Here is a 26285-nt window from a genome sequence, read left to right on the forward strand (position 1 = left end):
GTGAAACATCCATCACAGTACTGGGCACATAAGGATGTTCAATGCATGGCAGCTATACTGACAAGGCTAAGTTTCTGTCTCGCTAGTGAGTAAGCTAAGGTAGGCTGGATGGAGAAGGAGCACAGGAGGGTAAAATGGGAGCCTTTGTGGCAGCAGCTTAAAAAAGATAGTTTTCAAAGGCCAAGGAGGATTATTCAGAGGGGGAAGGCAAGAAACGCTGCTATTTCATCTTGACACCCCAGCATAATGCTACTGTGTAAAAGTGTTGCAAAAATTTGTGGTGTTTATTTTTCCTGTGATTACCAACATTGTGCAAGTGACTTATAAGCTCGTTATTAGAGGAAGGAAGAAGGGTGTGAGGGATGTTTCTCTGTGGTTCTGTCATATGTGGGAAGATGGAATCTTCTTAGATTTATAGAGGAATTGCTCCCGGAGGTGGGGGGTGGGAAACCAGGGAAAGAAAGGTATTTGAAGACATGGAGATCCTATGTCTATTATCTATGTTCATATATTAAAAAATAAAGTTATTTCCTACTACTTATCAGGATATGATTTAAGGTGGGTTGTAACAAAAGGACATAGAGGTTGAAAGATGGAAAAGATGGAAGAGATTTTCTGCACAATTGGGGGATCATAAAATTATTCATTCCTTCACCAAATTGTCTTATTTATTACTTTATTTTAAAATAGCATTATTTTATTAATCATTTATTATGTGTCAGGTACTGTTCTAAGAACTTTACACGGATTAGCTCATTTAATCTTCATAATAATTACCTCAGGAAACTTTTAGTAAGTGGAGCATGCAGAGCCCATGCTCCTCACTGCTACGCTGTACTGTCTCACAGATGTTAAGATGGGATGTCTACAGGGCAGACACAGGACTGTGCACAATAAGCATGACCTCTTTCTTCACAGAGCTTATGTCCTAGCTAGATGCGAGCTGCTTCTCAGAGACTGTGTATTTGGGCATTCTATCCACATGTCTGTAGGGGAAGGGGTTCTTTCAACACCCTTTGAAACAGTTTCTCAACCTTTGGCACTGTTGGTTTTGGATTGGATCACATTTTGTTGTGGAGGTCTGTCCTGCGCATTATATGATGTGTAGCAGCATCCCTGGATTCTCCCCGGTTGTTGCTAGTAGCCCCTCCAGTCATGACAACTGCAGATGTCTCCAGACATTGTCAAATGGGCCCTGGCAAAATCACGCCTGATTGAGAACCCCTGATCTAGAAGAATGACCTAGTGGTTGATGACTGTATGAAAGCTATGCAGATGACTCCATCTGGAGGTGTGCAGCCAACCTGGGGCAGGTATTCAAGAGGTGACAGAGGGCTCATCAACACTCCTTTCACTCACTGATATCTACTTACTTCCTCAGATACATGTGCGCACAAATGCAATTAAGGGAAATCTAGACTACATTATTGGAGACTTTGAGGTTCTGGATGGGAAATGGATTAAGAGACAACGTTTTTCATAATTAAAGGACATAGCTCACCATGTAGAAAGAACAAATGAGCAGGACCTTTTTATGCTGTGTTCTGTAGTCAGGCATTGTTTGGCTGTTTTAGGGATAGTCTGAGTCTTGTTCAGTTTGCAGTGTTTCCAATGTACTGTTTGATTGATATTCACTTAGTCTTCATATTCTAGATGTAGGAGACTTGGTGGAGACTCTACAGCAGTGGTTCTTAAACTACATGTTCATATAAGAATCACCTGTGGACTGTTTTTCAGGTTCACATTTATGGGCCCTACTCTACAGACATGGTGAATTTGAACCTTCAGACATGGGGGCTCAGCTTCGAGAGGCTATTGAAGTGCTCAGATATACACTCCTAAATGAGAAGCATGGACTCAAGCTTTTCTTCTCATGCTTCTTTATCTGGGATGATCTTTTGTGACTCTGCTCCCTCCTTTTGGAGGCATATCCTGAAAGTCACACATAAAGCATTAAAACAAAAAATTCCCATTGGAGATCTACCATACGACCCCGCAATCCCACTACTGGGCATATACCCTGAGAAAACCATAATTCAAAAAGAGTCATGTACCAAAATGTTCATTGCAGCTCTATTTACAATAGCAAGGACATGGAAGCAACCTAACTGTCCATCAACAGATGAATGGATAAAGAAGATGTGGCACATATATACAATGGAATATTACTCAGCCATAAAAAGAAATGAAACTGAGTTATTTGTAATGAGGTGGATAGACCTGGAGTCTGTCATACAGAGTGAAGTAAGTCAGAAGGAGAAAAACAAATACCGTATGCTAACACATATATATGGAATCTAAGAAAAAAAAATGTCATGAAGAGATTAGTGGTAGGACAGGAATAAAACACAGACCTACTAGAGCATGGACTTGAGGACATGGGGAGGGGGAAGGGTAAGCTGTGACGAAGTGAGAGAGTGGCAGGGACATATATGCACTACCAAATGTAGAAACTAACACACTATTGTAAAACAGTTATACTCCAATAAAGATGTTAAAAAAAAAAAGAATTCCCATTGGCCTTATAACTTTCTTACATGCTATACCTAAGTGCAAAGGATGTTGGGAAATGTAGTCTTTATTCCATAAAGCCATGTGTTGAGCTAAAAACGAGGGGTTCCAAAACTGAAGAACAGGGGGATTGAGCATTAGTAGACAATTAGCAGCCCCTAACACAGATTATTATCATTAAAACATAATGAGAACATTGGACATTTATTGAATACTAAATGTGTGTCAGGAGCAGTGAAAAGCAACCATGTGATGTTGCTGCTACCATTATCCTTATCTTATAGGTGAGGAATTGGAATCTCGAAGGGCCTACCAACTTCATCCTTGTCACATAGTTGGTGGATGTTAAAGCTAAAATATTCAACGGATTCTGTCTGCAAGCATTTTCTATAAGACAATCTAATTACACTACCTCAATTGCCCCAATGAACCTAGTAGTTACAGTTTTTAGATTCTCTAGCTTTAGATATGAAACATGTTTGACCGTTATTGATAATAGTAATGTCAATAGTCCTTTCTCCTTCAGATTTTATTAGAATTTTACTACTATATATATTTAATTTAGTATCTACCTTGTTTTCATAGTTCTAAATGAGAGCAGAAAAATAGTACCATAAGACAGGATAGCTGCAGAGAGAGCCTGATACTATTTAGTAAATTTGGCAACATTTTCAGTTTATAGTGCCCAATAATCCAGGGGGTCATTGACAAATATTAGGAAATTTTGGAGTGGCAGTGATCCCACCAGAGTGTGATTCATAGAAAATCTGAATTGGACTTATATAAATATATAGGCCTCTCTCCATGATAGCTAGTTCATGAATCAAATAGGAAAATACCTGGTTAGGCTTATTTATCCTCTTGAGATGACACAAACAGCAGTCTCTGAGAAGTCTTAGTGCAGTCTGTCTGTAATCAAAAGGCCAGTTAATAAAGAGTTCCTCGTAACCGGGTCCAAATCTGAGATGGTTATTCTCATCAAGAGTCTTTCCTTAGATTTCTTTTGACTCCCAGTATCACTGAGACAGATTATACACATAACTGAACCAGGAATGTTTTAGGAAATTATTAATATAAGGAATATATTTTTCCAGGTCCATGACTGACCTTTTAAATAGTAGGTCATTCATAGCATGCTGGTCTCTTTAGGGAAGTATTTCCTCTGTAAGCAGTTGTATAGGGTTGTAGGTAAGCAGAAATCAATCTTATTGTCCCATGTGTCTGTCATCTTATCCTGTGGTTAGATAAATATTCTGAGAGAGAGATTGATATTAACTTTTTATTAGAATACCCCACCAAAAAAAAAAAAAAAGAACCAAGACTCCAATAAAATCAATGTCCTTTTCGTAGTTTTTGTTCAAAAGTATCCAAACCTGAACAATCACACCAGAATAACTCTGTCGAAGTTTTAAACATGACACGTGCCATTCTTATTAGAAAATAATAAATGTTATTCCACAAGTTAGACTAAATCATTTTCAAAAGTTTATCCTTTCTGAAAAAATAGGTTACTAAATCCCACTGATAGGCTCTAGACTCAGTCATTCCGGACAATTACTGAGGAAGATACTGGAACATTGTTGGTGCTCATGATATGATTTTTGCAAATGAGATCATAGAGGCATAAGCTGCCATTGATGACAAGCCAAGTAATTAATCACCAAATGATGACTAAGAATCCCAGAGGATTTGGGCTGCAAGAATCCTTTGCCTCCTCAGTATAGGTCCTAATATTTTCAGTAGGATATACCCCAAATGTGTGAGGACAGTTGTATCAGGATGTATCTGCAACTAGAGAAAGGGAATTTCCCAGTCTGGTTTCATATAGGAGCAGGGCATTACCAAGCCAGGCAAAAAACCCCAACAGAGATGAGATTTTATTGCTGAAGGTGCAAGGAAGGTCTGTCTAAAGGTATAGATGCAATCTGGCAAGAGTAAATCATTTTCTCCAGTAATTTTATGGTTCCACTGACTCTGTGCCTAAACTTTCTTTTCAAATATGGCTACATTACCCCTCCATACACTCCAAATCTTGGAAGACATTCTTGGATTTCCCTCTTGGTGTTCTTCCCCTCTCTGCCTTGGCTGTTATTACTTTTTAGCCCATTTGGATGTGACATCTCCATCTTACAAAGAACTCCATCTTGCTGGGTTACTACTAGTGAGAGACACTGGTACTAAACAGGTCCTGTGCAGTTTGGGTTGGTCTGTCATCTCCCTTTTCCCTGCCTCATGGCCTAGAGTTTGTCCTCCTGGTGGATATCTAATTGAAACTCTCTTTTGGTTTCCTTCTAAAAAAATTATGAGATCGGATGTCTAAATCTAATATTTTGCCGGAGAAACAAGTAGGCTTTATACATATTTATCTCTTATGAATGTTTTCCATATCAGTAATATTCACTGAAAACACACTAAAGGACAGTATTCATCAATCCGCCCATCAGTTTTTGATTCCGTGGCAGAAAGTAGTTGTGGACTAAGCATAATATTTCTGTAAATAACAGCCTAGAAAATGCTTTTTGAAAATCTGCATAATGCTAACATTGTTAAATCAGGGAGGGTAGGAATCATTTTGTGATACACACAATTCCAGTACTCAGCCATGTAAAGCAGACTTTTGCCCTAATTTCTCATTTATTTTAAATTTACATTAAATGACTTGGCAGCAGTACTAGAGGAACAGTACATACTTCAGCTGTAGCAAACAAGAAGATAAGTATTCTTCTCTGTGTAGATGTTATGATTTCATTCATTCAGTCATACAGTAATGTTCACTCACCAAATATTTACTTGAATTTTCCTATGTTCCAGGCACCGGGAACAAAGCAATGAATAAAGCAGATAAAACTTTATAAAGCTTACATTCTATTTCACTGGGGGGAGATTGACAAGAAAATAAAATACATAATATGTGAGATTGTGATATGTGCTAAGGAGAAAAACAAAACAGGGAAAAGAGTGATGCATTTTAAAATAGGGTGATTAAAGCCTCTCCGAAAATGAATATTTGAACAAAGGCTTAACTGTAGGAGTGAGAATTGGGGTATCTGGGGAAAGGATTCCAGGCAGAGGGAACAGACAGTGCAAAGGTGTTGAGGCAGGGGAATGCCTGGAGTGTTCCAGGTGCTGGAAGAAGAGCCCTGGGGTGAAGAGGAGAATAGTAGATGATGAGGTCAGGGGTGTGTGCGTGTGTGTGTGTGTGCCTGTGTGTGTGTGTGTGTGTGTGTGTGTGTGTATGTGTGGTGTGCTGTGTAGGTAGGGTCTTGTGGGTGATTATAGAGACTTTTGCTTTCAATCTGAGTATGATGGAAAGCCTTTGGAAGATTTCAAGCAGAAGAATGACATATCAGACTTATATTTCAATAGGGCCCTTCTGGCTGCAGTGTGGAAATATACTATAGTTGGGTAAGGACGGATGCAGAGAGACCATCTAAGTGGTGACAGTGTGTGGGTAGTGGAGTGTAGCAAAGTAGTGGAATATGGGCTATATTTTAAAGGTAGAACTGCTGGGATTCATGATATATTGGCTATGGGTTGTGAGAAAATGAGAATTCGAGGAATACTCTCAGTTTGTTTTATGCTGAGATGATACCTACAATTTCTGTGTTATACAGGGAATGGCTGAGTTAGTTGCTCATTGTCATCAGAGAGAACAGTTCTGAATTTGCGCAACTGAAACTAAAATCGAAATGTTTCCATTCTCTGAATGGGTAATACTAAATAACTCCACCCAACAAGGTAATTAATTGAGCTTTTGAGAGTGCATTTTGCAGCTAACACATTTTATGTGCACCTATAAAAAGGTAGTTTTTATTGAAAAACAAATGCTTTATGGTCAAGGTACTTATTATGGTCATGCCTGCTTCTTCAATATTATGTGGTGTAGAACTCTTGGGATTCAACCAATAACTGCCTGAAGGCAATAGAAATAAGGTTGATCACATATTTTTTGCTTTCTTGAAATTCCTCCTCTGGTCCACATCATTTGAGAGGACTGAGAGAGAGTACAGGTGAGCTCTCAGTGTAGAGACTGACTTCCACATTTCTTGGTGGCTAAAGCACATTTATTTCTCCTAGTCCATTTCTCCACAGTTCCATAGTCTGTGCACACATCAGTGAATGTGAGGACAAATTGCCTGTGACCCAGCATTTGCCAATGACTTCCTCAGGCAATTGATATCTGAGAGATCACTTAATGGGCATGTTGACAACCCACTCCTGTAGGTGACTGGATGTGTATGGCATAGAGGAAGGGTTTTAAGCTTGATAGATTCTGGAACTGATTCTGGTTCTACTACATATTAGCTGTGTTATTTAACCGCTTAAATAAGTGATTTCATTTCATCTAACAAGCTTTTATTATGCATGTTAGATGAAATGAGATTATATATATGAAGTATCTGGCATGCAGAAGATGATTTTTCTTTAATCCTTGTCTGTTTCTGCAGTGTATTATACTGTCAGAAAGTAACAAGCCCAGTCCAGGCTTTTTATCGGTAGCTGTAGAAATTCTTTCATCGTGTATAATTTAATGTTATGCACTTATTTTTTTTTTAAGGGTGGAATTTAATGTTTATTTACAGGACACTGCAAGATATGAAATTCCACATAGAAATAAGAAACCCATTGAGAGGAGGAGCTTCATACAGTATGTACAGTTTGGAACTGTTCAAGTATAGTTTCTTTGTAAAAAGTGCTACAATAACAAACCACTCTGTAAAAAGAGTTCTTAGTAGAGAAACAGTAAGACAAACTTCTACCAAACATAGTACACAACAAACAACTTTATGCCTCAGATGTATAGTCTAAAAGTTGAAGGTCCCAGCAGTGCCATCCTGAACTATGCACTTATTTTTAAAAAATAGAAGGTGACGGGGCTTCCCTGGTGGCGCAGTGGTTGGGAGTCCACCTGCCTATGCAGGGGACACGGGTTCGTGCCCCGGTCCGGGAGGATCCCACATGCCGCAGAGTGGCTGGACCGTGAGCCATGGCTGCTGAGCCTGCACGTCCAGAGCCTGTGCTCCGCAACGGGAGAGGCCGCAACAGTGAGAGGCCCGCGTACCGCAAAAGAAAAAAAAAAAAAAAAAAAAAAAAAGAAGGTGATACATAAAATGTTCAACTAAATATTATATCTATATTTCTAAAAGCTGTTATGTTACCTAAACTGTAACTGTGAAGACTAGGTGATACGTTGCTTGTTTAATTTCTAGTACCATGAAGTGGTTTCTCTAGTCTAATATTATTATTCCTTTTCTTACTTGATTGAGAAGAAACTCACGTCTCAATTTAGTATCTAGTTGCATAATTTATCTTATTTTACCTGTTGATAACTCTAGTCTACTTCCTTTTAGTTCATTTCTTTGTTCTTTGTTTAACCTTAGAACTCATCACACTGAGTTTATTTTTTAATCAACTTTATTAATGTATAATTTATGAACAATTAATGGCACCCATTGAAAGTGTAAATTTCATTGGGTTATGACTGATGTGACACTGCTGACACAGTGAAGATACAGATTGTTTCCATCGCCCCCAAAACGTTTCCTAATGCCCCTCCCTTCATCCCAGCCCCAGACAACTACTATACCGAATTTAATTTTGCAAGCCTTTGCAAAGTCATTTTTGAGGTAAAAGACATATGACACTGTTTGGAGAGACAAAGAGGAGGTGAAGAAGAGGAGACAACGAGCATCTACTCTTTCAAGATAGATTGTGAAGAGCAAGTCTACGAGAGGTAGTCAGACACAAATTAAGAGAGAATTTTTAAAAGTAAAAAAAAGATTCTAGCATGTTTATAGGCTAAATGGAAAAAAGCAGTGGAGAGGGAGATTGCAAAGCTACTGGAGAGACTGGCAGCCAATGATGAAAGAAATCCCTAAGGGGTTGAGGGGGCTGGGATGAAAGGTATAACTGGGGGAATAACTGGAAACAAGAGGAAAAACAGCTTTTCGCCCAAAAGTGGAGGTGTGGTGGTACAAGATAAAGCAAACAGGAATATTACTATATTTGGAGACAAAGAGTTGAAGATTTTATATCAGCTGGTTCAGCTTCTTGAATTAAGTGCCAGAAACGTTCATGTGTTGAGAGATAAGGAGAAGTGAGAAGGTACCCAGGCAAAATAATGAGGCTTTGCAATAGCAGCTGTGGAGGAGTGGGCAAGTGGGAGAGGGAGTTGTCTTGTATGACAGAGATCGCTGAGTGGTCCTAATGTCTAGCTGACACTGGAGGTCAAGACTTTATGGAGAAACCAATCTCATGGTGATTTTTTTTTTTTTTTCAGTTGCTCTTTGTGGCTAGGCTGTAGCAGCAAAGGACGTAGAAGATGAGGTTTTTCAAAGCTGGGGAGAAGTTACAAAGAAGGTGTAGAGGAAGGACAGGAAAAGCAAGAAGAGTATATAATAGAGTAGTTATGCACCATGGGGTTTAAATGGATTAGGAACGTGGTCAGTCAGGACACAGGACAGGGTGAAGAACAGTTCACTTTCTGTCAGATCTGAAGCCCTACAAAAAAGGAGGGAAACACTGATCATTCTAATTTGTTGCTTGTTAATTTAATGCAGTTTCCATTAAAACAAACTTATTGGTTAGAGGAGACCTTATGCCTAGTGCAGAAATAATAGAAGATGCTGTGACACACAATATTCCAGGGTGTTGGACTGTGGAATCTGGAACCCTGTTGCCCGAGTTTGAATGCTGGTTCCTCAATTTTCTAGCTGTGTGACCTTGGCCAAGTTACTTAACCCCTAAGCAAAGTTAACAAGTTTCCACACTTGTTAAAGGGAGACAGTAATAGTGCCCAATTCATAGTGTTGTTGTGCAAATTAAGTGCTTTAATATGTGCAATAGGTAAGTCTAGGTATTATTATTAGAAGTCAGAAAACCTGGGTTCAAGTCCCATGTCAAAATTCACAACCTTAGATCTGAGACTATGGGCAAATCATCTAACCATTGCCAGTTGCTTTTTACTTACCTCTTTTGTAAAATCAGTTTAATAATCTTTACTGCATATGCTTTAGTGACGATTGAAGGAGATAGTATACATGTAAGTCCTCTGCGACTCTGAAATACTATACAAAATAAAGAAGTCTTATTATTCTCACATAATATACTACATTGTGTGTCCAGTTATGCAGGAATTATATAAAGTAATGAATGTGAAAATGCTTCAAAATGTGAAATGTTTACATAAATGTAGAGCAGCATTGGGAATTGGAAATGTTTTTAGGTTTTAATTATAATAATTTTAATTATATATTTGATAATATTTTTAACCTACAGCTCTGAAGAAAATACTTATTAGAGGAAAGGGAGCCATTTAAATTCCTAATTAAAATGAAGTTTTTGCTTTCCTCATGGATTTTATTTCCTTCCTTTGCCATAGCATGTGGAGTTGAAATTTGACAGTGCTTAATCAATACCAATTTCAGTTGATTCTGACCTTTAATGGTATTGAGTCCAAGAATTTATTCATGTATAGAATGTTGTAAGTTCTTTTAAAGATTTGTGACAACTCTGCATTTTAGCTTCATGGATCATTATTGGAGGATAAATTATAGCATTTGTTGTCAGGCAGGGTCCCTCTACTTTCTTTTCCCTTTTCCAATTAGCTGGCTTTTATTAAAGTTGGGTTTATTGGTCTATAAGTTATAAACAGCAATATTCACCCTTTTTAGACGTATAATTCTATGGATTTTGACAAATGCATACAGTCATATAACCACCACCACAATCAAGATATAGAATATTTCTGTCACTCCCCAAAGTTCCTTTATGCCGCTTTATGGTCAACTCCTTCTCCTGACCTCCAGCCCCTGGCAACCACAGATATTTTTTCTTTTCCAAATGTTTTGTTTTTTTCCAGAATGTCATTTATATCAATGAGCTATTTTAAAATAGTATCTGGAAACCTCTTACTGGGCTTCATTACTAATTACACCCTAATTTGTTCATCATCTATGCATGTGTGGTGTATGAATGTATGTGTCTGTGTATCTGCCTGTGGAGTGGAGGTGGAGTTAATGAGTCCACAGATGCAGGCTTCATTATAACTTACAGCACCTAGTGTGAGCAGTGCAATTGTCATAGGTGGGCTCAGTGCATTAACATTGCTGAAAATGCAGGGAAAGGAAGAGGTTGTCTTTCTCAGTTCCCACTCAGTAAATATTGTTGACTGTTCATCAGATCATCATCATCAAATCATACATCATACATGTATGATGTATCATACATCATCAAATGTATGATAGTTTAATGGAACATTAATGAAATTGCTAACACTAACAACTGCCATGGAGAAACTCAGTTAATCTGTATGATAATGTAATAATAAGAGAATTTAATTATATTTTGTCCATTACACTAGCCAATCTGGAGTGCCATGCTTGAGTCAGTACATTTTGGTAGGTGTCCAGTAACACAACCGAGAAAATTGAAAGGCTTATATAAGCTCTTCCCACAACATATGGGGGAGAATGAAACTCATTATTTAACTGTCTGCTAGGATAGCTTTGAGTCACTTGGTACCTTCCTTGGAAAAAGACTTCTTTTTACTCTTCTTTGTTTTTTTTCTTCCTATTTTCTTCATGAGGACTATTATATAGATTTTGAAGTCTGGATTGTAGCATTAGTATACATGTAAATAGATGGGGAAGCAAAGTGAGCCAACATTTGTTGAGTGAGACAGACACTTTAAATACATCTCACTGAATCCTCACACAAACCTAGAAGTAGGTATTTTTATCACCATTTTACAGGTAAATAAGTCCAAAAGGAGCTTGCCCCAGGTCATACAGCTAGTAAAACCAGGTCTGCCTTTAAAGGCTATAGTCAAAGCACCTCACCTTGCTGATTTCCCTTCTTGCTGCTTATTATGCTGTATGATGACTTTTCAGTGTCATCCCTTAGGCTCCATTTATCTGCTGGCTAAATATATTGATATCGTTCACAGCACATCAACTTTATGATTGCGTGCAGTTGTTCAACAAACAACAGGAATTGCTTTTTATTTTCTATATTTAGGAGTTTAGAATGACTTATAATAAAGATGATGACCTAAGGTCAGACATTTCCTGTAAAGTGATGACCAGACCTTCTCCAGCCTGCTATTAATTATGACCCAACAGCACTCAGCCATTGCTTTAAAAATAATAAAAATATAAATAACACAACAAATGATACTCTGGTTATTATGTAACAGTGTGGTGGGTATTAAAAAGGTAATATTTGTAGCATGTGACTATTTCCCGTTACTCCACTTCAGAGCAGATGCACACACTTTCTGGTAGGTCATGAATTTACCAGATTTCATTAAGCTATATTATCCTATCAAACCTTAATAAAATTTCATGAAGATTATAATTCTGTGAAATTTTTGAGGTTATGCCACTTTAAAAAATATGAGGTAAACATCAACATCAACTTCTTAGGCTAATGAGAAAATATTGTTTCAGAAGTTTTAGTAAGTAATAAAGTAGTGACCCATACGTCTGCTGTTATTTCCCTTTCTCCTTTTTTTTTCTCCATCTCTATGGACGTACGTGAAGAAACCTCTATCTAGTTTTAGAGGGTCTTGAAGCAAACAGATTTTTTTTTCTTTTAAAGGAGGCTCGTCTTTCCTTCCCTCCCTCCCTCCCTCCCTCCCTCCCTTCCTTCCTTCCTTCCTTCTTAGCCCTTTGAAATATTTTTGCTCTTGTAAGACTTTAGATTATCTTCAGTTAGATTAGAAACATTAAAATTCTTCTGAGCTATCAAATTTTATGATTTTATTATTTTGGGCAATATTTATAGTTTCAAACAACTAGGTCAGGTAGGCAGATAATTTTGCTACTATTTTCCAAAACACAAAATATTTGGCTACTTCCAGAATATTGACTGATTTTTAAAAATTCTACATATTTTGTTGATATTGTAGAGCACCTGATAGACCAGATATTAGCACCGGTTTCTGTATAGTCTCTTTGTACTTTCCCTTTCCCTTTTAACTTTAGTTAAATTTATTTAAATTAAATAAATTAAATCTAATTTAAATTAAAACATACAAAATATTTGTAATACTTGTTAAATGTTCTAATGAGTGTTTTTAAAAGGTTCTTTTATGAGAATAAAATATAATTGTGATAGTATAAGATATAGCCCAAATATATATTAATTGTACTGAAATTAATCCTACCATCAAAAAAGCATTATTTTTCTTTCTTTTAGAATCAAACTTCATACAATTTTCACATTGGAAAAATGTTCTCATAGAACTAGTGCAAACTTTTTATTTTTAGATGAAGTGTGGAACTCTTTAGAAGAAATAATTTTAATAAAGGATGGAGTACAGCGCACAAAACCGTTGCGGGACAATTATCCGTGGTGTTTCTACAAGTCTTGTGACAGATTTTGTTTTGGACTATCTTTTCAAGGATGTTGGCATAGCAAACAGCTTTAGAAGCTAGAGGTAGTGCCTCCTAGATAAGAAGGCTGATTTGTTTCCTGACCAGGATAAATTCCCTCAGGGACAAAGGTTAGGCAGCTTTGCTTGCAGTTCTCTTTGGAAGATTGGCAGTTTCCCGAGCTTGGGACCCACTGTGTGTGCAGCATCCCTCTTGGCCACTCTGTATCATCCACATTGGACTTGGGGCCAAGAACTCATTTGAACAGGAAGCTCCTGCTGCCTGCTTTTCTGTGGGAATAAACTCCTTTGCCTGTGACCCAGGCATGCCTTTGCCAAAATCTATGAAACTGTGGCAGGCTAAACTGTTAGCTTGCAAGCAGGATAAAATTTCTGACCCTTCTCTGTTTTTGACAAAAACCTATTTTATCACACGTGATCTGAATGTGAAAGACCAGAGCATCAGGTATTTCTTAAAAAAAAAAAAAAAAAGAAGAAAAACAAAAACACCTTACAGATAGCAAACTTGAAATCTGTTACTCCTGATTTCTGGTTGATTTTGCAAATTAAATGCACTGGGAATGAGTTGTTCCTGTATAATATTTACCTTATAAAACATAATCCACTATGGCAGCATTTATCATAGACATGGTACATGAATATGAAATTAATTTTATTTGCATAAAACTGCTACTGTTTCAAATGAATGTCATGGAAGGAAAAATGGTAGTTCTGTGGAACCCTTCGGCCCTACTAAGAGTTGCAGGTGAAATTTATATCTGAATTGTAGCAACTGCATAAAAACATTTCAGAATTTTAAAAAGTAAAGATGGCCGGTTACTGTGATCTTGTTTTGCTTTCTGATATTGTGTCTTTTTTTTTTCAGGCTCACTTCCACTGATTAAATGAAGGAATTAGGGATTAGGATTTGAAATGTGGTTATGTTTAAACATTTTTTTAAACATTACTTTTAGGACCAGTATTCAGACAATGAGGTGGCAAGTTTGTACTCACTGAACCACAAATACCTGTTAATATAATTCATATTTTCATTGCAAATTGACCAAATTAACTCGGTACTACTTATTTAAAAATAGTTACGCAGGTATATCTATATAATTTACATTAGGATGGTGTCTTAAAGGTTAAGTTTATTTAGAGTATTTTTACTCTTAGTGTTTAAAATTGAAATATAGTGGAAGTCCACTACTCTGTTAGTTTCAGGTATACAACATAATGACTTGACATTTACATACATTATGAAATGATCACCATGATAAGTCTAGTAACCATCTGTCCCCATACAAAGTTACTGCAGTATTATTGACCATATTCCTTACGCTGTATATTACTTCTCATGGCTTACTTATTTTTTATGACTGGAGGTTTGTACCTCTTAATCACCTTCACTTATTTCACCCCCTACTCCTTCCCCTCTGGCAAACACCCATTTGTTCTCTGTGTCTATGAGTTTATTTTTGTTTTGTTTTGTGTGTTTATTTTATATTTTAGATTCTACATGAAAGTGATATCATATACTATTTGTCTTTCTCTGAGTTATTTCACTTAGCCTAATACCCTCTAGATCCACCAATGTTGTCACAAATGGCAAGATTTCACTTTTTTATGGTGAAATAATATTCCATGGTATACATATACTGCATCTTCTTTATTCATTCATATATTGATGGACACTTATGTTGCTTCCATATCTTAGCTATTGTAAATAATGCTTGAATGAATATTGATATGCATATAATTTATAATTAATGTTTTTGCTTTCTTCAAGTAAATATCCAGAAATGAGATTGCTGGATCACATGGTAGTTCTATTTTTAATTTTTTGAGGAACCTCCATACTATTTTCCATAGTGGCTGTACCAATTTACAGTCCTACCAGGAGTGCATGAGGGTTCCCTTTTCTTCACATCCTCACCAGCCCTTGTTATTCATTGTCCTTTTGATGATAGCCATTCTGACAGGTGTGAGGTGGTATGTCATTGTGGTTTTGATTTGTGTTTCCCTGATGATTAGTGATGCTGAGTATCTGTTCATGTGTCTGTTGACTATCTGTATGTCTCCTTTGGCAAAAGGCCTTTTCAGGGCCTCTGCCCATTTTTTAATTGAGCTGTATGTTTTTTATAAGTTGAGCTGTATGAGTTATTTGTATATTTTGGATCTTAACCCCTTATTTGATGTATAATTTGCAAATATCTCTTTCCATTCAGTAGGTTGCCTTTTCTTTTTCTTGATATTTCCTTTGCTCTGCAAAAGCTTTTTAGTTTGATATAGTCATTTGTTTATTTTTGCTTTTGTTTACCTTGCCTGAGAAGACATATCCAAAAAATATTGTTAAGATCCATGCCAAAGAGCATACTGCCTATGTTTTCTTCTAGGAATTCTGTGGTTTCAGGTCTTACATTTAAGTCTTTAATCCATTTTGTGTTTATTTTTGTGTGAAAGTAGCCAGTTTGATTCTTTTGCATGTATCTGTCCAGTTTTCCCAATACCGTTTATTGAAGAAACTGTCTTTTCCTTATTGTATGTTTTTGCCTCCTTTGTCCTAGATTAATTGACCATATAAGCATGAGTTTATTTCTGGGCTCTCTGTTCTGTTCCACTGATCTGTGTATCTGTTTTAATGCCAATACTATACTGTTTGGATTACTATAGCTTTGTAGTATAGTTTAAAAATCAGGGAGTGTGATACCTTCAGCTTTTTTCTTTCTCAAGATTGCTTTGGCTATTTGAGGTCTTTTGTGTTTCCATTAAAATTTTAGAATTATTTATTCTAGTTCTGTGAAAAATGCCTTTGGTATTTTGATAGCGATTGCCTTTAATCTATAGATTGCATTGGATAATGTGGACATTTTAATGATACTAATTCTTCTAATCCATGAACATGTTATATCTTTACATTGGTTTGTGTCATCTTCAGTTTCTTTCATCAGTGTCTTATAGTTTTCAGACTACTTATAGTCTTTTACCTCTTTGGTTAGATTTATTCCCAGGTACTTTATTATTTTGGGGTAATTATAAATGGGATTGCTTTCTTTTTTTTTTTTTTTTTTTTTTTTTTTTTTGGTTTTAGCCTCTTTATGACCTAAAATTTCTGTCTCACGGCAATTCAAAGAATCAAAAAGTCTGATCTAGAGATGGGGGACTTCCTTAAATGTGGAAGATTCTAACAGGACAGGCCTGTGATTGCCTAACCAACATCAGTCTCAATAAAAGACAGCTTGAAGATGAACTGATTATAGTGACAGTGCAGTGATTATAAGTCACCGAATATTTCCTGTGTGCCATGGTAACTAACTCCAGAAGTCATTCCACACAGGACCCGTGGAAGAATCCAAGCAGTATTAAAGGCTGCTTATTATTTCAAGCCAGTGGCATCTCAGGAGACCATGTATCTTCAAGGCCTTCACAAAATCGTATCCAAGACACTCAAACAGCAAGTCTACTCAAATAAGCTTCCCAAGCAGCTTTTCTGTACATCTCGGCTGCTTCCAGACGATCAGCTGATGTTGTTATGCCCCGGCCCACAATGATGATATCAGAACCTCGTTTGCCAATCACTTCTTGTGGGCTGTTGTATTGCTGGCCGAGATTATCACCTCCTGCTTCTATGGGCCTCTCACTGTTGTGGCCTCTCCCGTTGCGGAGCACAAGCTCCAACTGCACATGCTCAGTGGCCACGGCTCACGGGCCCAGCCGCTCCGCGGCATGTGGGATCTTGCCAGACCAGGGCACGAACCCGTGTCCCCTGCATCGGCAGGCGGACTCTCAACCACTGCGCCACCAGGGAAGCCCTGATTTAGTTTTAAAGCAGCCCACGTTTAAAACACCCACCTGATAACCTACTGCCATGAACCCATAAAATAATCTCCATTTAGAATTTCATGTGGCATTTACATTGCCTTTTTTTTTTTTTTTTTTTGCCACCCTGGACAGCTTGTGGGATCTTATTTCCCCAACCAGGGATCGAACCTGGGCCCCCTGCAGTGGAAGTGCAGAGTCCTAACCACTGGACTGCCAGGGAATTCCCTTACATTGCTTTAAGAGATTAATTTTATTCATGCAATTTAAATATAAATACATTTGGAAAGTAAGTGTTCTTAGAACATTCTTCTGATGAGGGAAGCGCTGGTAAAAATGTTGGGTTTCATAAATTTGGTGCATTAAAAAAGCACTTTTTTTCATTGCCTAATTAATACAAAGCATTTCACCCCTAGACTCTAAAGGAAAGGGAGGTGATTTATAACAACAGTTAACAAATTCCACAGGCCAGAACAACTTAAAGGCCCTATGAAGAATATTCAAGGTGACTATGAACATCAGTGCCTAGAAGAACAAATTCTAAAAGTATCAGGTTATATATCAACTTAAAGCTTATACTATTTTTACTTTACCATAATCCTTTGTTTCTTTCCTTCTAATAAGCATTGGAATTTGGTTGGTTGAACAGATAACTGTGGCCAATGGTAATGCTGTATAAGGTACTCCACACACAGTATCAAAATTGATCCCTGCATTTTGGGCAGTTTGGAATAAAATTTCTGCAACCTGACTCAGAATATGGGGTCGAGACACGATGCCCCGTAGATCGATGTACACGGGGGAAGAGAGCCCGCTCTTCAGCACGAAGTTCCCAAACTTGAAAGCCTGCACGTCGTACAGACTCGTTACCAATGACTCCAAAGCTGCATCATCGGCCGCCATCGTCCCCCTCTCCCTCCAAACTCCAAACCGCCGCTTACCCCTGGGATTGCTTTCTTAATTTCTCTTTCTGATAGTTCATTGTTAGTGCATAGAAAAGCAACAGATTTCTGTATGTTAATTTTGTGTCCTGAAAATTTACTGAATTCATTTGTTCGTATATATTTGTTCTAATAGTTTTTTTGTAGCATCTTTAGGATTTTCTATATATAGTATCATGTCATATGCAAGCAGCAACAGTTTCACTTCTTCCTTTCCAATTTGGGTTTCTTTCATTTCTTTTTCCTGTCTGTTTGCTGTGGCTAGAACTTCCAATACTATGTTGAATAAAATTGGTGAGAGTGGGTATCCTTGTCTTGTTCCTGATCTTAGGGGAAATGCTTTCAGCTTTTCACCTTTGAGTATGATGTTAGCTGTGGGTTTGTCATATATGGCCTTTATTATGTTGAGGTAGGTTCCCTCTATACCCACTTTGTTGAGATTTTTAAAATAATAAGTGGATGTTGAATTTTGTCAGAAGCTTTTTCTGCATCTATTGAGATGATCATATGATTTCTATTTTCAGTTTGTTAGTGTGGTGTATCACATTGGTTTGTGGATATTAAACTATTTTTGCATCCCTGGGATAAATCCCACTTGATCATAGTGTATGATCCTTTTAATGTATTGTTGTTTTTGGTTTGCTAACATTTTGTTGAGGATTTCTACATCTATGTTCATTGGTGATATTGGCCTGTAATTTTCTTCATTTGTGGTGTCTTTGTTTGGTTTTGGTATCAGGGTGATGCTGGCCTCATAGAATGAGTTTGAAAGCATTCCTTCCTCTTCAATTTTTTGGAATAGTTTGAGAAGGATAGGTGTTAACTTTTCTTTAAATGTTTGGTAGAATTCACCTGTGAAGCTGTCTGCTCCTGGACTTTTGTTTGTTGGGAGTTTTTAAATTACTTATTTAATTTTGTTATGGTAATCGGCCTGTTAATATTTTGTGTTTCTTTCTGATTCAGTCTTGGGAGATTGCACTTTTTTAGGAATTTATTCATTTCTTCTAGGTTGTACATTTTATTGGTGTATAAGTGTAGTAATCTTATGATCCTTTGTATTTCTGTGGTGTCAGTTGTAATGTCTCATCTTTCAGTTCTGTTTTTATTTATTTGGGCACTCTGTCTTTCTTGATGAGTCTGGCTAAAGGTTTATGAATTTTGTTTATGTTTTCAAAGAACCGGCTCTTAGCTTCATTGACCTTTACTATTGTTTTTTTAGTCTTTATTTCATTTAATCCTGCTCTGATCTTTATTGTTTGTTTCCTTCTATTAACTTTGGATTTTGTTTGTTCTTTTTTTCTAGTTCCTTTAAGCATAAGGTTAGATTGTTTATTTGAGATTTTTCTTGTTTCCTGAAGTAGGCTTGTATAGATATAAACTCCCCTCTTACAACTGCTTTTGCTGTGTCCCATAGATTTTGGTTCCTTGTTTTTCTATTTTCATTTGTCTCCAGGCATTTTTTGATTTCCTCTTTATTTGTTGACCCATTGGTTTTTAGTAATGTGATGTTTAGACTTAATGTGTTTGTGTTTTTTGGCAGTTTTCTTCTTGTGTTGATTTCTGGTCTCATGCTGTTGTGGTTGGAAAATATCCTTGATTTCAGTCTTTTAAAATTTATTGAGACTTATTTTGTGTCCTAACATGTGATCTATCCTGGAAAATATTCCATGTACACTTGAAAAGACTGTGTATTCTCTGTTTTGAGATAAAATTTTCTGTATATATCTATTAATTCAATCAAATCTACTGTGTCATTTAAGGTCAGTGTTACTTATTGATTTTCTGTCTGGATGGTATATCTAGTGATGTAAGTGAGGTGTTAAAGTCCCTTCCATTATTACTGTCAGTTTTTCCCTTTATGTTTGTTAACATTTGCTTTATGTATTTAAGTGCTCCTATGTTGGGTGCATATATATTTTTATAATTGTTATATTCTTGTTGGATTGATCTCTTTATCATTATGTCTTGTTACAGCTTTTAAGTCTATTTTGTGTGATATAAATACTGCCACCTAGCTTTCTTTTTGTTTGCACTTGTGTGGAAAACCTTCTTCCATCCCCTCACTTTCAGTCTGTGTGTATCTGTAGATCTGAAATGTGTCTCTTGTAGGCAGCATATATATGGGTCTTGTTTTTTTATCTATTCAGCCACTCTATATCTTTTTATTGGAGCATCTAGTCCATTTATATTTAAAGTAACTATAAATATCTATGTATGTATTGACATTTTAAAAATTGTTTTTTGATTGTTTATAATTCTTTTTTGTTCCTTTTTTATTCCCTTGTCATTTGATGACTGCCTTTAGTCTTACGTTTGAATTCCTTGTGTGTGTGTGTGTGTGTGTGTGTGTGTGTGTGTGTTTTGGTTTTAGGTTACCTTGAGGTTCTTATATAACAATATGATATTTTAAGTTGATTATTTTAAGTTGATGATCTCTTAAGTTCAAATGCATTCTAACCACCATACATTTTTACTATTTTTACTCCCCCCTCAATGTTTAATGTGTTTGACATCATAGTTTCCATCTTTTGGTTTTGCGTATCTCTTAACTACTTATTGCAGATATAGATGATTTTACTACTTTTGTCTTTTAACCTTCTTACTAGCTTTATAATTGGTTGGTCTCCCCCCTTTACTATATGTTTGCCTTTACCAGTGAGGTATTTCCTTCCGTTATTTTCATATTTCTAGTGTGCTTTCTCTTTTCTGCTTAGAGAAATCTCCTTAACATTTCTTATATAGCTAGTTTAGTGGTGCTGAACTCTTAGCTTTTGCTTGTTTGTCAAACTTGATATCACTCCTTCAATTCTGAATGATAACCTTGTCAGGCAGAGTATTCTTGTTTGTAGGTTTTTTTCTTGTTTTGTTTTTTGAATATATCATGCCACACCCTTCTGGACTGCAAAGTTTTTGCTAAAAAGTCACCTCATAGTCTTATGAGAGATTTCTTGTATATAACTAGTTGCTTTTCTCTTGATGCTTTTAAAATTCTCTCTTTATCTTTAATTTTTGCCATTTTAATTATAATGTGTCTTGGTGTGAACCTCTTTTAGTTCATCTTGTTTGGGACTCTGATTCCTAGACCTGGGTGTCTGTTTCCATACTCAAGTTAGGGAAGATTCCAGCTATTATTTCTTCAAATAAGTTATCTGCTCTTTCTCTCTTCTTTTTCTCCTATAATGTGAATGTTAGTATGCTTGGTGTTTTCTGAGAGGTCTCTTAAACTACCATCATTAAAATTTTTTTTCTTTTTTCCTGTTCAGCTTGGGTGATTTCCACTACCCTGTATTCCATATTCTGTTCCAATTCTGTATCAACCAATCTACTGTTGATTCCTTCTAGTGTATTTTTTATTTCAGTTATTGTATTCTCCATCTCTGTTTGGTTCTTCTTTATATTTTCTAACTCTCTTGAAGTTCTCACTGTGTTCATCCTTTCTTCTCTTGAGTTCAGTGAACATCTTTATGATCGTTACCTTAAACTCTTTATCAGGTAGATTACTTATCTCCACTTCATTTAGTTCTTTTTCTGAGGTTTTGTCTTGTTCTTTCATTTAGAACATATTCCTCTATCTCTTCATTTTGCCTAATTCTTTGTGTTTATTTCTCTATATTAGCTTGGTTGGTTACATTTCCTGGTCTTGGAGAAGTGACCTTGGAGATGTACTATGGGGCCTAGCAGTACACTCCCCTCTGGTCACCAGATCTATATGCTCCGGAGGTGTGCCCTATGTGGATTGCGTATGTCCTTCTGTTGTGGCAGGGATGACTACTGTGGGTGTGCTGGTAGATGGGGCTGGCCCTGTTGGCTGCAAGGCTGTGCCTTGTGCAGTGGCTGCAGGTCCGCTGGAGGGTAGGGCAGACTCCTTATTTGGCTCTTTGGGTGGCTGTGGGAGGCTCAGGGCTAGTGCTGGCTCACTAGTGGCTGGGGTGAGTTCCCTGGAGCTAGTGGGCTAGAGCGAGGATTCCAAAATGGCACTTGTCAACACTGGTGTTATTGTGAGAGAATCAGCTCCCCCAAATGGGTGCTGCCAGGGTCTCTACCACCAGGGGGAGTCCCAGTTGCTTCCTGCCTCTCTAAGAGGCTATCTAAGATCAGCAAGTGGGTCTGACCCTGGCTTCTTTCAAACTGCTGTCTCTGCGTTGGAACTCAGAACATGTGAGATTTTGCACACACCCTTTAAGAGTGGAGTTTCTGTTTCCTACTGCTCTCTGAGTCTCCTGAACATAGCCCTGCTGGTTTTCAAAGCCAGATATTCTGGCGACTCATCTTCTTGGTGTCGGAACCTTGGGCTAGGGAGCTTGATGTGGCTAAGACCCCTCACTCCTTGGGGAGGACCTCCAAAATTGTGATATTCCTCCAGTTTGTGGGTTGACAACCCTGGGGTGTGGGTCCTGACTATACCACATCTCTACTCTTCTTACCTGTTTCACTGTGGTTCCTTCTTTGTCTTTTGTTGTGGAAAATCTCTTCTGCTAGTCTTCAGGTCATTCTCATAGATATTTGCTCTGTAAGCAGTTGCAATTTTGGTGTGTCTGTGGGAGGAGGGAGTTCAGGGTCTTCCTCCCTCACCATCTTGGCCAACCCTGACCTTTGCTTTTTTTTGTTTTTGTTTTTGTTTTTGTTTTTATTTTGTGTGTGTGTGTTACGCGGGCCTCTCACTGTTGTGGCCTCTCCCATTGCGGAGCACAGGCTCCGGACGCGCAGGCTCAGCGGCCATGGCTCACGGGCCCAGCCGCTCCGTGGCATGTGGGATCTTCCTGGACTGGGACACGAACCCATGTCCCCTGCATTGGCAGGCGGACTCTCAACCACTGCGCCACCAGGGAAGCCCTGACCTTTGCTTCTTTTAAAGGATATTTTTTTGTTCCATTTAAAGGAAAACTGTGTCTTTTTATTTATTTTTTTAAAGTTGACTTGTTTGAAGGTTTTCTTAGCTACTTCCCTCAAGATCTTTCATTTGCATAATCTATGTGAGGAAGATAAACCATTACCTTAGTCTTTGGTGAGATTAGGCAGTATTTCAAAGTGATATTTATGGGTTGCTTTCTACTAATTTTGTAAGAAACAAATGAACAAACTGATAAGTCTTACACAAGTTCCTCAAGGTGGCAATATTTTATGAAACAAGTAGTTTAGTTTTGTAAAGTCCATATAAAATTTAGTTTATTTTCAAGCAGCCATCTGTACCATAACTCATGACTTCTTGTGCATTTTTAATCAGCAACTAGTTATGCATGGGCCCAGCATTATTGCCGACGAAATACTTAAAATAGTAAAATGCTGCAGCATATTAGGACCTGTAGCTGTAGAATTATGGTGTGTACTTTTTCTCTGTACCTGAGCAGATGATCTGCAAATCAGGGCCTCTCAGAGGCACATCTGCTGAGCTGCCAGAGAGTGTGGCTGGAAACAGAATCCCTGGGCTCGTGTTTGTGGCTACCAGGGGGCCTGGCCTTCTTGTGGTTCAGCCTTGGGTTCTCCTATTAGGGATGATGGCCTTGTGCACTCTCACCCCTGGCTTACTCTGACCAGCCTCTCAGTACTGATGGAAGAGGAGAGCTGGCAATGCAGCATTATTGCCACGTAGCCTGATTTTCTGCAGCATTTTAATTGCATTGTGTGGCCTTGGAATTATGGTTACCTTAAATGGATATGTAACGATTTTTCCCCCCTTATGTGTAATTTAGCTGGGAAAAACAGAACGCAACTAAATTTCATTTCAAACAGAAATGTGTTGCACCAGCTGCGGATTGAGGCCTGACCTTGATTTGCAAATTTTCACAGATTCAGAAGATGTTCTGCCAGCAGCCAGTGTAATAGCTGGGATATGGCCAAAGAGCAGCTTTTCATCGAATATATTATATTCCAGCTTCCTAATGAACAGATCCAAGGAACTTTTTCCTTGAGAAGACATTGATATATTTACATGGAGTAATAATATACACACATAAATCAAGAGCTCTGGCAAGAAAATCGGTATTGCAGGTTTTAGTTCTGAGTCATGGATTTGTTATGTGACTTTCAGGTCGTCACTTACGCTGCCTCACCCTTCTCATTTTAAAAATGAGCGCATTGCCTATAGAACAGGTATCACTGGGAGCCTGACAGCTACCATGGAGTATGGCTAATACTTGGCGCTATCATTCTTTTAATAATAAACATTTTCATTAAAGTATAACAAATGTCAAGAAAAGTGGCTAAGTCATATGCTTATGTCTCAATGAATTTTTACAAGGTGAAAACAGCCATGTAACCACCACCCAGATCCAGATCAAGAAATGGAATCACCAACACCTAAGAAGTCCCCTTCAGGCTTCCTCTTAGTCACTAATCCTCTTTCCCAAAGAAAAGCGCTATTCTGACTTCTAACAGCATACTTCAGTTTTTGTGTGTTTCTTAACCTTTCGTGAATGGAATCACCCATATATGCTCTTTGTTTCTGACCTTTCACTCATGTCTGTAAAATTCATTCATGTCTGTAAAATTCATTCATGCCGATACATGTGGCAGAATTCCATCATATGAATGTACAGTTGATCCTTGAACAACAGAGGTTTGAACTGCATGGGTCCACTTACATGCGTTTTTCTTCAATATATACATGCAGTGCTACATGATCTGCAGTTGGTTGAACCTGCAGATGTGGAACCATAGATACAGAGGTCTGACTAAAAACTATAAGTGGATTTTTGACTGAGGGAGAGTCAGTGCCCCTAGCCCCCATGTTGTTCAAGGGTCAAGTGTACCACAATTTATTTATCTATTTAAAAAATAAGAGTGCATTGGATTAAATAACTGTAGTCTCTCCTTGGTCTAAAGATCATAACTGAATGATCATTCAGAGAAATGTGTTGTGATGTATAAGTTACACGGTTATCTTGGGCTAGCTCGGATAGGATAGCATTTAATGCAAACTCAGATTCCTGAGAATGTAGGTTATGGTAACTTAAAAATAGAGGGGTTTGACATAATACATATCAAAAGAAGAGTTACATATATTTTGTCGTGCTCTGTATGTTAAATTCATTAAACATGTCAGGTGTCCCCTGCTTTTCGAAAGTTTGCTTTACAGCACTTTGCTTTTGTGAAAGATCTACATTAGTACCTGTTTTTGCTAATTGAAAGAAATCCAAGGAGGATATTCACTTTCATGAAAAAAAAGGTGAAAAGTGACGCTAGCACTCAGTGTTTGTTTTGCAGCGAGCTGTTATAGAGGCAGCACACACCCTGAGCTGAAAGACTGGCACCACCAAGCTCCTTCCCTGGAAACTATACTCAGTATCTTGGCATCAAGCCGCCATAGCTTTCAACTGTGTCTGTGAGCATCTGTGCTTTATCTTGGTTTATTTTGTACCTCTGTTAGCAAGATGTGTTCTAAGGTCGTTGATTTTTCACTTTATGCTGTTTTAGCTTACAAAAGTTTTCATAGGAATGCTCTACTTTCAAATAGCAGGGGAACCCTGTATTGAGTGTCAGACACTATACTAGGTACTTTCAATTTTTAAAGCAACCCTACATGGTATTATTATTTCTTTTTTTTTTTAATAGATGAGGAGACTGAGTCTCAAAAAGTTTGTTAGTTGTCTGTTTTTATACATGTTCTAAGTAATTTAGCCTGTTTAATCCTGCTTTTTCTACTGTATCCTCTTAATGAATTACTTAGGCATGATACTTGCATGCCTGGAGCTTATATTCTGGTGAAAGCTGGAGCTACAACTGGGCAAAGCAGATCAGTTAAATTAAAAGTTTAAACTACTGGAGAAGAATTGTATTAAAGGTATGGGAGCTGTAGGTACATGGAAGGGGAATGCCAATGGCAGCCTAAATAATGAGGAAGGGGTTGCAGAAGCGTAGGGAGTTGTAGGATGGAATGGGCAGAAAGTATTCAAGGCAGAACAATGGCATGTGTGAAAGTGTGGAATATTTGGGAATGTTGCTATAGTAAGACGTCAAGGTGAATGTTAGGGGTGGGGTGGCAGAAGTAAGGATGTGTTAGGTGTGAGGCTGAAGAAAGGCAAGGATAAGAGCATGGAGGAGTGGATAAGAGCATGGAGGAGTGGGTTTTCCTCCTAATGAATTTTTCTATGTAGGGGATGTGTAGCCACCAAAAGGCTTTTTTTCATCATGAAAAACATCATGATTAGAGATAGTAGAGCATTGTGGTGTCACTGTCCTTTAGCCAAAGACATAATCTGTAAGGGAAAAATTGGATTTATTGCTTATTACAAGGAGGGACAATCCATGCTATTGGCAATAAGGGGACATCTCAGTAATAAGGTGTTAGAAAGGACTTACTAGATCTGGGTGATTTGGGGGAGTGTCCAAAAAAGTGGGGGTTCATTTTGGATTGGGGTCTATCAGGAAATAGGGGTAAAATATGATTTGGTACCTTAATCAGTCTTATCCATAAGAAGTGTAGACTAGAGGAATTTAAAGCTGTAATTGGTAGAAGGGCAGCAGTCACTTATGTTAGTTGGAGAGGGGGATGTTTGCTATTTCTATCATTGGCACAATGACCTTATTTGTGTGTGTGCTTAGACCTGATTTTGAAGTGGTCTTGGGTTTGGTCTCACTTCATCACAGTCATAGTGACCATGGCTGATGTTGGTGTACTTTGAGATTGTTTATACCAACAG

The 26285-nt window shown here is 37.7% G+C and overlaps 1 protein-coding gene and 1 non-coding gene across 2 annotated transcripts in view; one reads left to right on the top strand and one right to left on the bottom strand.

Annotated features, from left to right (window-relative positions):
* TRHDE (thyrotropin releasing hormone degrading enzyme) overlaps positions 1-26285 on the top strand; it is a 443586-nt gene that overhangs the window by 32478 nt on the left and 384823 nt on the right. The gene's annotated exons all lie outside the window — the stretch shown is intronic.
* On the bottom strand, positions 16856-16928 carry TRNAG-UCC (transfer RNA glycine (anticodon UCC)). Its single transcript has one exon. It is a non-coding gene; the product is annotated as a tRNA-Gly (tRNA).

Source organism: Physeter macrocephalus, chromosome 6, assembly GCF_002837175.3.
Source record: "Physeter macrocephalus isolate SW-GA chromosome 6, ASM283717v5, whole genome shotgun sequence".
NCBI lineage: Eukaryota > Metazoa > Chordata > Mammalia > Artiodactyla > Physeteridae > Physeter > Physeter macrocephalus.